This window comes from Scardinius erythrophthalmus (genome assembly GCF_964197995.2).
Source record: "Scardinius erythrophthalmus genome assembly, contig: HAP1_SCAFFOLD_88, whole genome shotgun sequence".
NCBI lineage: Eukaryota > Metazoa > Chordata > Actinopteri > Cypriniformes > Leuciscidae > Scardinius > Scardinius erythrophthalmus.
Window position 1 is genome coordinate 199,774 of NW_028296518.1, and position 5,376 is coordinate 205,149.

Consider the following 5,376-nt stretch of genomic DNA (forward strand, 5'->3'; position numbering starts at 1 on the left):
CGCATGTACGAGCTCATTCTGTGGTCACGTGAAAAAGGGCGCAGCGACTGGCCACTTGGTGGCGCTATAACTGTTAAAAGGGTGTCAAAATGATGTATTTCTATGGAAAAAACACATGAAATGGCTGAAAGCGGCCATCTTGCTGTCTGATTTGCATACAAGCTCACAAAATCGGGCATGCGCATGCGTCACGTGATCCTGAAGAAGCTTTAAAACTTTCATGGACGTCGGGCCATTGGTGGCGCTTTAACTGTCATAAAGGTGAGAAGGCCTCTGTATTACCCTATGCAAAATGACATTTAAATGACTGAAAAATGGGGGGAAAAGAGCAGAGCTTCACCAAATTAGCTGAGCACATGCGCCATATTATTCTAAAGAAGCGTGCAAACTTTTATGGAGATCGGGCCATCAGTGGGGGTGTCACAGTTTAAAAGGTAAAAAAAAAAATGCACCACATTTCCATGATAAATGAGCTAAAAGGGCAACAAACGTTCTTTTTCCTCTCCGAGGCACATGTTAGAAGGCTGGATAAAGTTTTTGGAACGCAGCAGCGCAGACGGCAAGCGCCTAGACCCTATAATTTTTTTTTTAGAGGCCTTTTTGTGGCCCTTTTTTAGCCACTTATTAGGGGTTCAAGCACTTCAGTGCTGAACACCTATTGTAATTGTTAATTTTCCCATGATGCAACATTCAGACATAAAACTGATCGGGCAGACCAAACCGTAAGTCGTGGAGACTTGAAACTTTGGGGGCTGATAGTACTCACACCGCCTACAGCGTCACCAAGGCCCGCCCCGATCGGCCTGACGGGGGCGCTACAGCGGGCAAAAGTACGAAACGGCTCATAACTCATCAACCGTGAGGCGTAGGCTCAAGTGTCTTATATCGCTGGAATCCTTGGCTCGAGGCGGACTAGATGCATGCCTCGGATTTGCTCGGCACCCTGGGAAAATTTTAGGGTATTTGGGGTTTTTCCAAAAACCTACTTTCGCGAACTAGTCCTAGGTTTTTGGCCCGACCGGAACCAAACCAGTGCGGCAAGATTCTCTGGAGTCTGATTGTCAATAATTATCAAAAAAAAGTGTAAATTTCGCTTCACGGTCCCTAAGGGCCGCCAAAATGTTCGAAGTGGGAGGAGCCCATTTTGCTTAATTGGCTATAACTCGTGAACGGAACGAGATTTTTGCACCAAACTCAGCACACGCATGTACGAGCTCATTCTGTGGTCACGTGAAAAAGGGCGCAGCGACTGGCCACTTGGTGGCGCTATGGTGTCAAAATGATGTATTTCTATGGAAAAAACACATGAAATGGCTGAAAGCGGCCATCTTGCTGTCTGATTTGCATACAAGCTCACAAAATCGGGCATGCGCATGCGTCACGTGATCCTGAAGAAGCTTGAAAACTTTCATGGACGTCGGGCCATTGGTGGCGCTTTAACTGTCATAAAGGTGAGAAGGCCTCTGTATTACCCTATGCAAAATGACATTTAAATGACTGAAAAATGGGGGGAAAAGAGCAGAGCTTCACCAAATTAGCTGAGCACATGCGCCATATTATTCTAAAGAAGCGTGCAAACTTTTATGGAGATCGGGCCATCAGTGGGGGTGTCACAGTTTAAAAGGTAAAAAAAAAAATGCACCACATTTCCATGATAAATGAGCTAAAAGGGCAACAAACGTTCTTTTTCCTCTCCGAGGCACATGTTAGAAGGCTGGATAAAGTTTTTGGAACGCAGCAGCGCAGACGGCAAGCGCCTAGACCCTATAGTTTTTTTTTTAGAGGCCTTTTTGTGGCCCTTTTTTAGCCACTTATTAGGGGTTCAAGCACTTCAGTGCTGAACACCTATTGTAATTGTTAATTTTCCCATGATGCAACATTCAGACATAAAACTGATCGGGCAGACCAAACCGTAAGTCGTGGAGACTTGAAACTTTGGGGGCTGATAGTACTCACACCGCCTACAGCGTCACCAAGGCCCGCCCCGATCGGCCTGACGGGGGCGCTACAGCGGGCAAAAGTACGAAACGGCTCATAACTCATCAACCGTGAGGCGTAGGCTCAAGTGTCTTATATCGCTGGAATCCTTGGCTCGAGGCGGACCAGATGCATGCCTCGGATTTGCTCGTCACCCTGGGAAAATTTTAGGGTATTTGGGGTTTTTCCAAAAACCTACTTTCGCGAACTAGTCCTAGGTTTTTGGCCCGACCGGAACCAAACCAGTGCGGCAAGATTCTCTGGAGTCTGATTGTCAATAATTATCAAAAAAAAGTGTAAATTTCGCTTCACGGTCCCTAAGGGCCGCCAAAATGTTCGAAGTGGGAGGAGCCCATTTTGCTTAATTGGCTATAACTCGTGAACGGAACGAGATTTTTGCACCAAACTCAGCACACGCATGTACGAGCTCATTCTGTGGTCACGTGAAAAAGGGCGCAGCGACTGGCCACTTGGTGGCGCTATGGTGTCAAAATGATGTATTTCTATGGAAAAAACACATGAAATGGCTGAAAGCGGCCATCTTGCTGTCTGATTTGCATACAAGCTCACAAAATCGGGCATGCGCATGCGTCACGTGATCCTGAAGAAGCTTGAAAACTTTCATGGACGTCGGGCCATTGGTGGCGCTTTAACTGTCATAAAGGTGAGAAGGCCTCTGTATTACCCTATGCAAAATGACATTTAAATGACTGAAAAATGGGGGGAAAAGAGCAGAGCTTCACCAAATTAGCTGAGCACATGCGCCATATTATTCTAAAGAAGCGTGCAAACTTTTATGGAGATCGGGCCATCAGTGGGGGTGTCACAGTTTAAAAGGTAAAAAAAAAAATGCACCACATTTCCATGATAAATGAGCTAAAAGGGCAACAAACGTTCTTTTTCCTCTCCGAGGCACATGTTAGAAGGCTGGATAAAGTTTTTGGAACGCAGCAGCGCAGACGGCAAGCGCCTAGACCCTATAGTTTTTTTTTTAGAGGCCTTTTTGTGGCCCTTTTTTAGCCACTTATTAGGGGTTCAAGCACTTCAGTGCTGAACACCTAGGCTGCGTTCGAAACCGCATACTTCCCTACTATTTAGTATGGGAAAAAGAGTAGGCGAGCGAAAAAGTATGTACGAATCCAAAAGAGTAGGCGAGAATTACCTGGGTGACGTACTAATTATCGCGAGATTCGGACTTAAGTGCGTTCGAATATGCCTACTTTCCTACTATATAGTAGGCGAAAACAGTACGTGAAGGAAGCAGTACGTTCGAAACATCAGTATTCATAAAAGAGTAGGCGAGAAGTTCCCGGATGGCTTACTGCTTCCAGCCAGATTTTTGAGTGCTCGACCGATGGATACTCTTCTATCCCAGGAGGCCACGCGAGAGGATACGTCACAAAAAAGAAGAAGAAGGATAGGTCATACTCGAACGTGACGGAAAGGATGACGGACGAGACTCAAATGTGAGTATTACAAATCAAATGATCGCATGTGTTGAACTACTGTACAGTAAACTGTTGAATTGTTTAAGGTGTAAAGACGCTGTATAGGCTATTTGTGATTTTGCTGTAAATCACATTTTATTATGTATAGCTAACAGAGAAGCTCCAGTAAGGACACATACGTCTCCAAAGTGGATTTGCATACATTTTAAACCGTATACATCTTAAATACAATTACTAAATGTCTATTTAATATCTGGCAAGAAACTCTTCTATAAGAATTGCAGATTACTATATGAAATAGGCATCTGAGTGATGTATGTGTGCTATTATGTAGAACAAATCTATAAAGTAACTAAACATAAGTTATCTATTTTATTTGTCCATTAGTTGATAAATTGAGGAACATTTATATTGGATAAAAACTAAAAGTTAAAACAACCTCAACATGTAAATGTAGTGTTGAGCTCATAAATCACAGAGGTAACGTGAGTCTGGTCTGGATGTTAGAGTGGCTCATGAAGCTGAATGCTGCCATCAAAGACTTTGTGACATTACAGAAATGGATAACAACAACTATTTAAATATTAAGTTGTAGTTTATTTTAATTATTGTAATTTCAAACAGAGCTATTACAGCACTTTTCTGATTCTTGATTTCTGTGCATTTGCTGCACAGCTTTTGTGGTGGAGCAGGACCTGCAAAGAAAGATGATGGCGGCATTTGTGGAAAAAAGCATTTTTGTCATCTAAATAATACTGAAATCAAATGACATTGTGATGTTAAAATTACTGCTTTTGTGTTATGTTTGTGCATTTTGTAGGATCTGAAATGTCAGCAGACTGGTGTGAGCACTGAGGACGAAGAGCACAGAGCTGAATCCTGGAGATGGTGCCATGGATGAGACCCTCCATCACTCCACCTGCCCTTATGAGAACCTCCACCTGCCCTCATGAGACCCACCATCACTCCACCTGCCTTTATTGCCTCAGATTGTGAAGCACAACACATCACGCAACAACCTCAGGCACGAGGGAACGGCTCACCTCTGGCGGTCAGCTGATTCATCAGAATAAATCTGCAGAATGGGCACCGCTGTGTTGAGATGGCAGAAGGATGTGGGGTTCAGTGCCTGTAGCCTACATACATGATTGTAATAAAGCTTTGTTTCATGTGTTGACTTGTATATGCATTTGTTTATTGTGTGATGGTGACTTTGATTCATTCTTTTACTAATTTATTAATATTTCTCATTGTTGTCAGTAAATAAAATACAATTAATTAATGCTTTATTTATTGTTTGAAGGAAAATGTAGATGTTCACTATATACACATCTAGAGTGTATTCATGCATAGCTATGTCATATGATATACATTACATTTTGTTTGTTTTATTGAATTATATAATTTACAGTAAAAAGTAATATAATTAATTGATCAGCATTTATCGTTGTTATTATTGTATGTTTTGGGCTGGGAGCAATGCAATTCATTCTGGGGTAATATTAATTTTTAATAATGATACTTATATTTTTCGAGTATAAAATCAACAGTTTTCTCCAAAGGTGAATCTCCCTTTGTGCAGACATTACAAACGCTGAGGAAAACCGTTCTAGGTAGGGCTGTCGAGTAAATGTGAGGTAAATGTATGTATGTATATGTATGTATGTATTTATACATGCATATATATATATAATATAATATATATATATATATATCATGGGTTTGCAAACATATTATGAGATTTTATACACAGGAAAAAACCTATAAGGTTGAATATCAATATATATTTTCTTAAATAATTATATAATACATTTAAAAAAATGCATTTTCTGTTATTTATAGGCCTGAGGGATGAAACGATAGTTAAATTTAACAAGAAAAAGAGGAAAACAAAGCAGTAAGCCACTTTTGCTTATGGATGAAAATGTTTGGATATAAAATAAAGAAATTA

General features: G+C 41.3%; 1 long non-coding RNA gene across 1 annotated transcript; it reads left to right on the plus strand.

Annotated features, from left to right (window-relative positions):
• The first annotated feature begins 3,134 nt into the window (after positions 1 to 3,134).
• On the plus strand, positions 3,135 to 4,599 carry LOC308686283. The gene is made up of 2 exons (XR_014029562.1): positions 3,135 to 3,443; positions 4,246 to 4,599. It is a non-coding gene; the product is annotated as an uncharacterized lncRNA (long non-coding RNA).
• The last annotated feature ends 777 nt before the right edge of the window (positions 4,600 to 5,376 follow it).